The sequence below is a fragment of the Silene latifolia genome, chromosome 1 (genome assembly GCF_048544455.1).
Source record: "Silene latifolia isolate original U9 population chromosome 1, ASM4854445v1, whole genome shotgun sequence".
Taxonomy (NCBI): domain Eukaryota; kingdom Viridiplantae; phylum Streptophyta; class Magnoliopsida; order Caryophyllales; family Caryophyllaceae; genus Silene; species Silene latifolia.
This window is the reverse complement of record NC_133526.1, coordinates 63,611,462-63,626,135: the sequence shown is the minus strand read 5'-3', so window position 1 is coordinate 63,626,135 and position 14,674 is coordinate 63,611,462. Positions and strand designations below refer to the sequence as shown.

Sequence of the window (14,674 nt, the reverse complement as noted above, 5' to 3'; positions counted from 1 at the left end):
ATCGAGTATGTAACTTACTCGATCGAGTGGCATCTGCTCGATCGATTGACCGAGCTACTCGATCGAGTAGCCTCCGCTAGATCAAGTCTCCAGAACTCCAAGGGTTACTACGTCACAAGGTTAAATCGTAAGGTTTCCGAAGGCCTAGACAAGTGTCTAAGGTCAGTCAACGACGGTAAACGGGTCCCTAAAAGGACGGGTATTACAGACAATGGGTTGGCCCAACCACCAAAGAGGTGCATACAAGCCCAATCAAATAAACAACACAAATCCAACTAATTAAACATGACTAGCCCACCTAAATAAACATGCCAAGCCCAAATTTGACAAAATACAACACCGTATGGTCCATTATCATACAATAAAAAACAAGCCCAATTTGCCACATTACATATAAATAACGATATTTAACGAATTACGTTTTATAAACACGAGACAGGATTTAAATAAACCAAACACGAATTTAAATCGAGTCAATAAGGCACACAACCCGAGGCTAGGCCACGGCTTGATGTGACTCATATTTAAGCATATTTAGTCCCCGAATTAGCCTCGTTCCTATGCTTTTTAGTGCATAATTGGGTCATTTACTATCTTTAGTTTCCCGTTTTGCATATTCTTTGAGGTTTTGTTCCCTTGGTAGGAAAGGAGTGCAAACCTTGCATTTTCATGGCAAAATGGAGCTAAATTGATCAAATTCAATGACCAAGCATCAAAGGGAAGACGATACTAGAAGGCCTATGTAGATAATAAATTAGATTGGGAATAGACGAAAGGATCCTTGCATCCCCAACAAGATCCCCGAGGATTGTTGAGGAAAGAAGAAAAGAGAAGTGCTGACCCAGGATCCGAGCGTCTCCCTGCCCAGGACGAGCGTCTCCCTGCCCAGCAATCCGAGCGTCCCGATGCCAAGACGCTCGTCTTGAGGCCAACAAATTCGAGCGTCTCTCCCCTGATCCGCTCGGATTCCCTTGCAGAACCCACCGTGCTTACTGCCTAGACGCTCGGGACGAGCAGATTTCCTGGAGACTACCAAAACGGAGATGAGAATCTCCTTGGAGAGGAGCACTTCCTTAACTTTTCTTAAGGGTCTTAATAGTCATTTAAGCCCTTAGTAACCCTAATCCTTGTACCTAATCTATAGTATAAATACCCCATTGTACTACTTAGATTAGCATGTCATCTTAATATCATCTTAATCTTATCCTAATCAAGTCTTAATATTCTCTTAATTTTGTAATCAACTCTTAATTTAGCATTAATACCAATCTCATTTCTTAATCTTTCTTTAATTTCTCTATTGTTCATCATTTATTTGGGTAATTAGAAGATTATTTGGGTTTATTTGGAGGATTGACAACCTTCCATCAATCATCAAGTACTTCTATTATTCTTTGCTTTATTATTTGGAATCATCCTTATAGGTATAATTCTCTCTTAATCCCTTTTTAATTATTGTTAATCATCTTCATTTGTTCATCATGTTTTGCCTTGCTAGTATGATTAACAACCTTGTTAGTATGTTAAACTTGATAATGAGTGAGTAATTTCCTTAACTAGGGTTAATGGGGAATTAGGGGAAACCAACATGGGAATTGATTCATGCTTAATCTAATATGTTTTCATAATTAATTTGCTTGCTTGTTGTGATTTCAACTTATGCACATGTTATGTTTGATGAAATGCGAGCCTATGAATCCTTGCATTTTTTACCCATCACTTACCTTTTCAATGAGACTTGTAAGACATAAACCAACTCGAGTCTCATTAGACCATGCATATAGTTGGATAGGGAGGATTTAGTCGACTTGTAGGTGTTGTACAATCTAATCGATTCGGCTCCGGGACCCAAACCTTTTTATGGATTGTAAGACATAAACCAACTCGATCCCATCACAACAATAAATGCTTGTATCTAGTAGAGAACATGTTTGTATGATCAAATCCCATGAATTCCCTATGAACCCATGACACCCTAGTGCTTTTAATCAATTGTTTACATTTTATTTTAATCATCTTGCTTGTTTTCATTCCTTTGCTTTTATATTGTTGATTAGTTTAGTTGATCTCCTACCTCAACCCAAATTGTGACACCCTTAGACACAACCATTTGCAATCGAAAATCCTACATCAATACCCGTCCCTTGGGATCCGACCTTTACTTACCTCTTTACTAAGAGTAGAGTAGTTTGTGAAGTTATAAATATTGTTTTGGTCTAGGTAACTTTCGACGACGACACGACCAAAAATGACGTCGTTGCCGGGGACGGTGTTAACTTGATTTGATTTCTTTGACTGTTTTTAGTTGTGTCTTTCTTTACCTTGGGGATGTCAAACTCCTCAAGGTTTGTTCTAATTGTTTTCGAGTTGTTTGATATTTTGCATGTCTAGGAGATCACAAGGTAACTTTTTACCCATTGATCTTGAAATTGAAAGAACTTTGACCAACAATAGAAGACTTGCTAGAAATACTTTGAGAGGTATTGGTGAGATTGTGGACATTCAACCAAATAATATTGAGTTCATCAACCCTTTTGCAAGAGAAGGAGAGGATAACCCAATACAAAACCCACCACAAAATCAACCCACAATGCCTAAATTTTCATCACATTTCGTACCAACCGAGGAGAACCTACCAAATGGTACTCCTACACCACAACACTTAACCGGTAATTTCATTGCAAAATCCGCATTCATACAATTAGTTGAGAGAAGTCAATTTGGGGGATACCTAGTGAAGACCCTCATTCTCATATGGAGACTTTTTGTGACTATTGTGATGCGATTTCTCAAACCGGAGTTACTCAAGACCAAATTCGATGGGTCTTATTTCCTTTTTCTTTGATTGGTTCCGCGAAACAATGGTTGAAGAGCCTAGATAAGGCTACTCTTGGTATTGACTCTTGGAAGAAATTGGCACTTGCTTTCTACAAAAGGTTTTATCCTTCGGAGAAGACTAATATGTTGAGAGCCCAAATCACCGAGTTCAAATAAAGGGATGAGGAATCTTTGTATGAAGCATGGGAGAGATTCAAGGATACTTGTCGTTCTTGTCCACACCATGGACTTAGCGAGTGGTTCCTTGTACAACAATTTTGGAATGGTCTATATGAAGACTCGCGAAACATTCTCAATATGGGATCAAATTGTATGTTTACTGAAGTTGATGATAATCAAACATGGAACAAGATTGAGGAAATGGCGGTGCATAACTCACAATATAGTAGACCTCGGAAGGCTACTAGAGGAGGAAAGCATGAAGTGGACTCTATTACTCAATTGGGTGCTCAACTTAGTGCTCATATTGACACCATTAATTTGAAGTTTGAGAAGTCTATGGCTAAACTTAAAGAGGCCTCCAAATCACCTAAGCAACATGTTAATGCCATGGTGGCATCTTCATCAATTCCAAGTGGAGTATGTGAGAGTTGTGGAACTTTGGGACATAACCAAAGTGAATGTAGGGGAACAAGTGAATGCTTTCCAAGCATACAAGAGTGGTACCCCTTATTCCAACTATTACAATGAAAACACCAAATTCCACCCCAACCTCTCATACAAAAGCCAAAATGTTCAAAACCCTTAAATAACATACACCCCACCTCTTATGAGAAACCAAGCTCAAAGACCCTTTTACAATCAAAACCAAAGTTATCAAAATCAACCTCTATACAATCAAACAAATGACCAAGGTTTTGATGTTCAAAAAGCGGTCCTTCAAATGCAAAAGAACCAACAAGAATTTTTCACTCAAATGCAAAAGGATAGCCAAGCAAAAGACATCACCATTAACAACATACTAGCTCACACAAAGATGTTGGAGACCCAAATGTCTCAATTAGCATCTTCAAGTTCACAAAGACAAAAGGGGCAATTACCACCTCAAGGTAATCCCCCAAGACAAGAGTCGGTGAGTGCCATCCATTTAAGGAGTGGTACAAGGTATGAAGGGCCGAAGAGGCCCGTTGATGAAGATGTTGTGAATGCTAGTGACAAGGAAAGATTTGTTGAAGAAAGAAGAAGAACCCACCACCATTCAAGAAGTTTGAAAGGAGAATGAAGAGAAGGCTAAAGAGAAGGAGCCTATTGTGATTCGGCTTCCATTTCCATGTCGTCAAGCTAAGCCTAAGTTTGATGAACAACTTGGGAAGTTTATGGAGATTGTAAAGAACTTGGAAGTCTCAATTCCATTTACGGAATTAATCAATCATGTTCCGGCCTATGCGAAATACATGAAAGATATTCTTACAAAGAAGAAATCCATCCGGAAACTTGAGACTATTGCTTTCACTAAGGTGAGTAGTGCCATCCTACAAGGAAGTTCACCTCCAAAACTAAAGGATCCGGGAAGCTTCTCTATTCCATGTACCATTGGCGACACCACAATCAACAAAGCTCTATGTGATCTTGGGGCAAGTGTGAGTGTCATGCCATATTCGGTGTGCAAAAGGTTAGGAATGAGAGAGCTTAAGTGCACTAATATCACACTTCAAATGGCGGATCGATCAACGAAACACCTTTAGGGGTATGGGAAGATGTGCCGGTAAGAATTGGCAAGTTCTTCATCCCGGTGGACTTTGTTATTGTTGACATGGAAGAAGACTCCAACATTCCTATCATTCTAGGAAGACCTTTCTTACACACCGCGGGTGCGGTATTGACGTGAAACATGGAGAGCTCACACTCGAAGTGGGAGATAAAACAATCACTTTTAATCTTGACAAGACAATGAGAGCTCCCCGACTACATGACCCATGTTTCATGGTTGATCATTATAGCCGAGAAAGTGATAGGAAGAAGTTGGCATCTCAATGCAAAGAACAAGCCATGGGTAAAGAATCACCACCCATATGGGAGAAGAAAATGGGTAATCTCCAAGATGCTCCATCCAAAGACCAAAAATGTTTCAACAAGAATGAGAGCTTGAATAGCTCACCACCACTCATGACAAGAGAAGAGGAAGGCCTTATTGGCCATAATGACAAGAAGAAAGAGGAGTTGTTCTCATCAACTCATGATACTATTGGGGAACAAGTAGATGAAGTATGCGGTCTTTGGGATGATGATTTTGAAGGGTTATTCAATCCTTATATTGGTAATGCTATGACCCAAGACCACAATGAAGAACAACATGTGCAAAGGTCTATTGAGGATCTTTATCATAACAATGAACAAGCATTCGACTACTTCTTCAAGGTGTTGAGCAACATCAACAACACCTTAGCTATGTCCCCTTGACATCTCATTTATGGATGAGAGTTTGGTGGAGTCCTCCCTAAACCACCATTTGTAAATATTCTAACCCCTTAACTTGCATTTTACTTATTGTATTGCATTTTTGTCAATTTTGGATTTGTATTTTTATGCCTTGATCAAGATTTTCATTTCGAGAGAAAGTGAGGGAGGGACTTATATGATTATTGATGTGTAGTGTTTTGACATAGTGTGGGGATAGCAATTGCCTAGGCTATCCAAACCTTCGTAGTTCCCCCACAATGAAGACCAAAGGAATGAAGAGTAAATGACACGGGTTATGAAATACCCACGGATGGAACTGAATTCGTGAGGTAGAGGGAAAATCCGAGCGGCCCGACAAGAATTCGCTCATCCTGACAGACAATCCGAGCGTCCTGGGAAGAAGACACTCGTCCTGAGAGAGCTGGAAAGAAAAAAATTTGGTCTGACTGAAGACCCGAGCGTCTCCAAGTAGAATCCGCTCGTCTCAGTCAAGACGCTCGTCTCACCAAGGATCCGCTCGTCTTACTGGTGGTAAAATTTGGGATTTCTCCCTGACAAGGAATCCGAGCGTTCCCAAGGAAATCCGCTTGTCTCCCTTCAGAAAGACGCTCGTCTTCCTTAGAAGACGCTCGTCTCAGCACGGTCTTATTTTCTGAAGCAAACTGAAGCAGAATCCGAGCGTCCCGACCCAGATCCGCTCGTCTCCCCTGTGTAATTCAAATCCAACGGGATTAAAACCCCACCTTTCCCATTTCATTTTACTCATTCAAAACACAACCACATCTCCAAAACCCTCAAAACCCTCAATCCCTCCATCCACAAAAATCAAATTTCTCAACCAAATTCACCCAAATTAATTCCAAACACCCTCAAAACTCAAACAAATCACTCCTTTGTCAACAACAAGCAATTAAAACACCAAAATCTTCAATGTTTGAATCGATTTTTAGGATACAAGGCAAAATTCAACTATCCTAAATCGATTTGGGTCTTATTGAAACTTGAGGAATTCAAGCAAATTTTTAGGTGTTACTACATACAAGGAGAAGATGGCTAGGACAAAAGGTGGAAACAAGGCACCTCCAAAGAAGAATCTCTCAAAAGGCAACAAGCTCTACAAGCTCTACAAGCTTCAAAGGCTTTGGTGGTTCAAGGTGCAAGTATGGAGATTCAAGAGACTACTCCTCCTATGGTGGAAACTACTATTTCTACTCCGGTTGTTGAACAACTACATGATTATCCGGAGGTAATTTTCACATCCGATGCCCATAGGAAGAAATTTTTATCTCTTGCTAAAAAATCTATTTTACCCACCAAGTTCATATGCCAAGAGACTTTGACCAAATTGGGTGTCTTAGAACAAACAAAGAATTTCTTCGAGTCCATGGGATTGCTTACTTTGTTTAATATGCAAGAGTTGACCTAGTCATCCCTCACCTTGGAGTTTTTAAGCTCATTGAAAGTTACAAAGGTGGAGACTCGAACAAACATTGAATTCCGCCTTAAGAATGTTGATAGGAAAATGTCTTATGCCGAGTTTGGTAAAGTTTTTGGCCTTAGCAATGACTCAACCTATGTGAAGAAACCCGTCACAAAATATGATCCCGCTCCTTTATGGAAGGCTATTACCGGAAGAAAGTTTACGTCTTACCATGATTGTTGTGCCCTTTATGTCCATCATCCGGGTATAAGGGTGTGGCACAAGGTTGTTGGGCATACTTTGATTGCTAGAAAGGGAACAAACCACTTCACCGAGCTTGATTTTATTTATCTCGAGTCAACCTTGAATGTTGGTGGAGAGTTCACCAAGAGGTACAATATTCTTCGACTTTTGATTGAGAGGTGGTTCAATATCGACCATGGAAAGGAAGGCACGACTTTTATTGTTAATGGGGGATTGGTAACTTATTTGGCAAAACACTTCAACCGGGACTTCAACAAAGATGGAACTTATAAACCGGTTAAGGGAGGCCATATCATTGATCTAGCCACCATGGTTCAAAAATTCAAATGGTTCAAGAATGATACTCTTGACGACAAATTCGAGTGGTTAAGAAAAGATGCCAAATCCTTCGCTTTACCGAACAAAATTTGCCGATTAAATGTCCATAGGCCACACTACCTTCTCCCACTCTCCGAGGAAGCTGATTACATTATACAACATCAAAGGAAGGACATTGCCGAGCCCTTCTCCTCTATTATCACTCCACCCTACCCACTCACCTACCATGAGTTTCAACCCGAAAATGTTAAGGCGGGGAATGACTACTTGACTCTTTTGATGCAACAAATGCACAAGCAAGCCCATGAGGATCGAGTCAATGCATATAGAGCATAATATCCGCCCCTCCTACATCTAGCTAGGCAAGGACTTCTTGACCCATCTTGTCCTTTGCCTAGTTGGGCGGATAGGGAAGTCTTCTTTCCTGGTGCTTCTAGGGGTGCTAGCTTGGGTGAAGAGGAGGTTGTTTGATACCGTCGTAGAGTACCAAAGATAAATTTATAAATCCAAACTACTACTATAGCTAGTGGAAGTCAGGGTCGAACCACAGAGAGGCGATGCAATTATTAGTTGTCTAATTTTAGTCTAAAGTAACAATTGTGTGGGGGTTTGTTTTGAATAGTCTATTAGCTAATGGCAATAAAATTAAAAATAAACTAAAGAAATGGATGAAATCAAATATTAAAAGGATGCTAAGATGGTCGGTTCACTGTAGTTTCGACGGCGGCAACTCTGGCTAAACTGTTTTAAACATGTTAGACGGGAAAATAAAAAGTCCTTTCGGTCCAATTCAACGGGTAGCAACCTTTCGGCCTAAGCTACGAGTCCCTAATGTCACTAAAACTAACTTTCGTTCTTGATTAATGAAACTCAAAATCTAAATTAACTTATCTCTCGATCTCATTAATTTAGTCGTCTTAATTAGGCAGTCTATCTCCCTTCCCTATCTTTCTATCTTATCGGGTCGGTCAATTCCGAAGCATTCAACTAGTCGCGTGCACTCGATTCGTCAAATATAAAAATTAAATTAATTAAGACGTAGTTTATCTAACACGGCCCCAGTCGATCGACCAACTAACCCAGTCGATCGACCAGAGCCCGAAACAGGTCGCCTGAATTGAAGCCGTCTAAACTACAGATCCTCTACATCTTAGCACATGGTACTTAGCTACTCATGATGTTGATGATAACAACAAATAAATTAACAAATGAAACAATCGAATTCATAATTAAATTAACTAAATAAATAACTAACGTAGAACAATAAATTGGCTTTGGGAAACCTAATCTAGCAATTCTAAACTATAAACAAATAAAGATGAACTGAAATTAAAGAACGTAAATTACCGAGTGAAATCAGGAGGAAGAATTCCCAAAGCACGAACTTTATTAAAGAAGGTAAAACTAATTGTATTCGAATGATATGAAAACTAATGCTAAACATGATATTAAACCCTAAGTATTTCCCTAAAATTCTGAATGAATTCCAGAATAGAAAAGGGTTGCGTTAAATAAGAATGTTACGTAACTCTTATTCCTAAACCTAGAATACAATGGGCTTTCTCGTTCTTTTAATTCCCGTCTGATTAACGGTGTGGTCGATCGACCACAGGTAACGGTCGATCGACTGAGATGCGCTGAACAGTAGCTTCTGGAAATCGCGCTCTGGTCGATCGACCATAGGCACCAGTCGATCGACCACTGTAGCTGGTAGTGCGCTTCTAAATTCTTCATAAACTTGTCTTTCAGGCCTCGAAATGCGCACCAAGTTCGTTTCTTGAGTAAATACTTCACGTCAAATGCAATGCAAGGTACTTAGGGACGGATTCGGCTCCATTTCCGCTGGATTCTTCAAATTTCTGCAATATTATACAAAAACACGAAAGTAGACGGAAATAGGGAAAATAGTAGCGTATACTACATATATGAGCTCTGAAATGCGTGTAAAATAGGGTGTAAAACATCATATAAATGACACGCATCAAACTTCCCCAAACCAAACCCTTGCTTGTCCCCAAGCAAGAACTAGACTCGATCCTAAAACTTAATGGAACGAGTTCAATCTCAGAGCGAAATGCAACATGTAAAGCCTAAACCAATTTTAATGCTAGAAATCAACAATCAATTAGCAATACGAATCATGCAAACGAGTTATGTGGTCGTTAAAAATAAAGCTGAACCGTCGACCATGCAAGACCTTTAAAATTGGACTCTCACGGATCACTCTTCTCTCATGAAGCAAAGGGTAAGCATATATATGTAAGAGAGGAAGAGAAATAGTCGCTCACCTAGACTACGACCTACATAATCATGCATGCAACTAATATGATAGACAATTCTAAATACCATACATACATTCCAACCGAACAAGGTCCCGTCACAGCCGAGGGCTTACAAAAATATGGTAAGGTGAGGCAATGGGTGAGAATAGGCAAAATATTTATGGAGATGTGGAGGTATAGGTGATCAAGCTAGTACCTAAACAAAACCATATGACAGCATCCATTTCCAACTCAATTATAGAATTAAGCACAATGCCCTTCATTTGGCACAAAACTCACCACACCGAACTGAAAATACTCCTCAATAAATGTAAATAAAGCATAGGAGTGAAACCGTCTACAAACAAAATCTTTTCCTTTCACGGTTTCTTTCTTTCATCATTTTTCTCTTTTTTTTTTGAATTCTTTTTTTTCTTTTTTTTTCTTTCCATTTTCCAATTCTTTTCTCATCCTCCTATTCTTCATTAAATACCAACTCCAAATCACTGGATACAAACCAAACTTGGCACAATAAATTATATACCGCAAAATAATCTAAACTAGCTTGACAAGGCAGGCTAAATTTGGATATAGCTGATACCCGTCGTGAGGTGTCAAAAATAAGATTTATAATTTCCAACTACAACTATAGCTAGCGGCAGTCGGGTCGAACCACAGAGAGGCAGATGTAAATTCTAGTTGTCTAATTTTAGTCTAAGGTAACGATAAGGTGTGGGGTTTGATTTGAATTGGTCTACAGCTAAGAGTGAATAAAGACAATAAACTTAAAAAGACGGATTAAACAGATAAAGGAAGGGGTACTAGGATGGTCGGTTCATTACAGCTTCGGCGGCAGCATATAAACAGGTCTAACTCGAACACAAGTGAGGCGGGAAACAAGAGGTCCTCTCGGTCCACTCTTAACAAATAGCATCTTTCGATCTCGCTATAGGTCCCTAATATCACTAATACTGACTCTTGTCCTGAAGAGTGACTAACGGTCTAAACTATACCTATCTTTCGATCTCAGCACAGTTTAGTCATCTTAATTGGTGATCAAATAACTTTCCCTATCTTTCGATCTAATGGGTCAGTCATAAATTAAGCATCTAACTGGTCGCATGCATTCGATTCGTTAAATACAACATTAAAATCAATTAAAACGAAGGGTAACCTCACGAGGTCGGTCGATCGACCAAGAATGTCGATCGATCGCACGCGAATCAGCCGTGTTCAATCTATTGCCGCCTATGCTATAACTTGCCTACATCCTAGCACAAATAATCTAGCTACTCATGCTAAGGGTAAAAACAATAATAACGATGATGAAACTAGCTACTGAATTCATGCTTGAAACGATAAAGTAAACAATTAACATAAACAATGAATTGGTTGCGGGAATCTAGCTAGCAATTCTATACTAATGATGAAGTAAAACAATAAACTGAAATTAGGACAGATGAATACCGAATTTGCAGAGGAAAGATTAGGAATAAGAACCAAAGATCCAATGCTTAACAATAATCCAAACCCTAATTCCAAAACTAAATATTACTGTATGAAAACTTCAGTCTAAATCGAGATACCTAAACTGAATGTTTATGTTACGTTATATAGCAAACATACGTAACAATTATTATCAAAACCTAAAACTTATTGGGCTTATGCTTCCTCAGCCTTTTAATTTTCTCGTCTGGAATAGCAATTGGGTCGATTGACTACTAGAACTGGTCGATCGACTGGTCTTCAGTAAACAGTAGCTTCTGGAACCCGATGATTGGTCGATCGACTGATGGCAGCGGTCGATCGACTGCTCGAGCTGCTATTGACTTTTATAAACTCGCGAACTTGTCTTTTGGCCCTTGAATTGCGCACCAAGCTCGTTCCTCGGGTGAATACTTCACGTCATATGCAATGCAGGATACTCGGGGACGGATTTAGCTCGATTTCCGCTGGATTCTTCACATTTCTGCAATAATGTACAAAAATACGGAAGTAGACGGAAGTAGGGAGAAATGTAGCATAAACTACATGAATGAGCTCAGAAATGCGTGTAAAATGGGATGTAAAACATCATATAAAAGACACGCATCAAACTTCCCCAAACCAAACCCTTGCTTGTCCCCAAGCAAGAACTAGACTCGATCTAATGACCTAATGGAACGAGTTCAATCTCAGAGCGCAATGCAACATGTGAAGCCTAAACCAATTTAATGCTTTAACCAACAATCAATTAGCAATGCGAATCATGCAAACGAGTGATGGAGTCGTTAGAAATATTGCTGAACCGTTAACTATAGAGACTTAGCAAATTGGACTCTCACGGGTCGCTCAAATCACTCAAATAAGCACAGGTGAAAATATAAGAGAATAGAAAGAAGTAAATATGTAATGACTCTCACCTAACTACGACCTATAAGAACATGCCTGCAGTCTAATATGAAAGCAATCTCTACAACCGTGCATACGCATTCCAACCAACAAAAAATGACATGACACATGCCGAGGTGTATATATGGATATGTGAGGTAATGGGTAAGAAGAGGCAAAACAGTTATGGAAAAGTGGAGGTACAGGTGATCAAGCTAGTACCAAAATGGAACCAAATGGCAACATCCAACTTCTTGCTCATAATCAACAGAAACGGTGCTATAGCAAGCACAAAACTCACAATCTCCAAAATAGTAGTAATCAACCAACTCCCCATAAGATATAAATGGAACATGGGAGCAAAAATCGCCATAAGATAAAGATTGAATTATGCGAATTGATTTCTTTTCTTCACGGACCTTCAGTCGATCGACCTATAGGGGCAGTCGATCGACTGCTTAAACAGTACAGAACGCTTTTTTTTTTCTTTTTTTTTTCGAATCATTTTTTTTCTTTTGTTTCTTTCTTTTCTTTTCATTTCTTTCTTTCCTTCATTTCGTTTCCCAACCATCATCTCAAATTGAGCATATGCCACCAAAAAAAAACGAGTAACAATCCCAAGGATACGGACTACTAGCTTGACAAAGGACAGACTAAAAGTAGAATGTAGTAAACAGGACAGAAAGGATACTTTTTTGGCAGTGTGGAGTTCATGGGTGAAACGAGAAAAGGGAAACCTCTACCACATGTGTCAACTAACCACAGACCGAATGCGTACAGGTATTAAGCAGATTAAGTTCATATTTATGCACATTTATGCAACATGTCTCATAAGGAGTAACTACTCACATTCCTAGATGAACTGGTCATGAATGACACCAGTTATAGGCTCTAAATCTCAGAATATATAAGTAGTTTGCCAATTTTCAAAGTCAAGTCTCAAGTTCAGCAAATAATTAACGAAAACTCGTAGAAATGCATATACGATTCTACTAATAACATGTCAATTAGCAAGGCTTAGGCATAAAACAGCTGCAAATGCAATGTCATCATGGAAATACTACCGTTCCGACTCGACCTATATGCTAAAATAAACGTGCATTTTATGGAAATTTTTGAAAATTTTCAATTTTTTTGGTATTTTGTAAATATATAAAGAAATAAACGATGCAAAACAAAATGTAAACGTGAATGCAGGCAAATGATATGCGACGCAAAACCCTTCCCCAAACCAAATCGCACAATGTCCCCATTGTGCAAAATCATGTAATGAAGAAAAGAAAAATGGGAATTTGCGAGAAAATGAAGTAAATAAGACATGAAGTGAAAATCGGGAACTCACAAGACTTTAAGCGCAGCAAAAAGGGAAACCTCCCCAAACCAGCGTAAGCTAGGAGGTTTCAGTAGCCAGCAGTGCTACTGAAAGGTACCTGAAAAGACAAACAAAATACATGCATAAAATCGAGAAGACAATTTGAAGCGGTAAAATTGTGCACGAATGAGAAAATTAGAAGAAATAAATAATTGGACGGAAAATAAAGTGGAGTATAAAACTCCCTTAAGTCCGCATATCGACCAAACACAGCAGGGGAAAGGTCGTGAGCAAATAAGCGTCCTTGGTCGATCGACTAAGGACAGCAGTCGATCGACCAATGTGTCAGGAACAGTAGCTCCTGGAAGGTGTAACTCAGTCGATCGACTAATGTGGCCAGTCGATCGACTGAAAATACTGCTGTACTCCTTATTTCTTCGTATTTGCTCAATAACTTGAGAAAATGAGGTCTAAAAACCTGCAAGTGCACAATAATACGCGCCCAAAATTGCGCAAAACCCAAAACAAAGTCTCAAACGTATAAAATCCTAAGCAAGCAAAATAAAATGCGAAGTTTTCGCGAACACAAAAGCAATAAAAATTGTCTTAACAAAAGCAAATAAAATGAAGTTTATAGAGAGCTCGATCAACTAATAGTTGATCAAGAAAGACCACGGTATGGCCCACTTCGGCTTCCGGCTACTAGAGGTAGCCTCAATGGTGCTTATCGAGCAATTTGCACCCTTCTTAGCTTCCATGTCCGTATTGCTCAACGGATCAACCTTCTCATCATCTCCCAGTCAAGGATCTCTTCGGGCTTGTCGAATCCAAGTCGACTTTTCGGCTTTGATCGCTCGTCATCAACTACCTCATCGATTCCATAGCTCAGGCAACCAAGACCTCCTCTTTGAATGATCGGCTTTTTTACAGCTGGAACAACTTGCAGCACTTCCTTCCCCAAACCAGCTCCTGCAACATCTAAAACAACAGATTCTTCCTCCTTTTCGCTCCCAATCTGGGGCGGAGGGGTTAACACAGAAGTAGTAATAGAGACAGGCAATTCAGGAAGCACAAAGTACGATTTCTTTTCGTAAAACCGTATTACAAGTCACGAGCCACATGGGGTCCTTTTTCTTAGCGAGTTGGGCAAAAACAATGGAATGCTTTCCTACTTTGAAAGTCAAGGTTCCTAGACCGACATCTATGATCGCACCCGGCGGTGTGCGAAATGGCCTACCCAAAATAATGGGTATATGAGCATCCTCGGGCATGTCAAGTACAACAAAGTCAACGGGGAAAAAGAACTTCCCTATTTGGACAGGGATGTCCTCTAAGACCCCTATTGGCCGGACCGCAGATCGGTCGACCATCCGAATGTCATGTCATCACTGCGAACCTAGTCAATTTGAGCTTCCTAGATAGACTCAAAGGCATGACGCTTATACTAGCTCCTAGGTCACATAATGCCTTCTCAATAGAGAAGGTACCTAT

At 39.6% G+C, this 14,674-nt stretch overlaps 1 non-coding gene across 1 annotated transcript; it reads right to left on the bottom strand.

The window, feature by feature from the left end:
• Positions 1–2,961: 2,961 nt before the first annotated feature.
• LOC141620302 (small nucleolar RNA R71) lies at positions 2,962–3,068 on the bottom strand. Its single transcript, XR_012531931.1, has one exon. It is a non-coding gene; the product is annotated as a small nucleolar RNA R71 (small nucleolar RNA).
• Between the last annotated feature and the right edge of the window lie 11,606 nt (positions 3,069–14,674).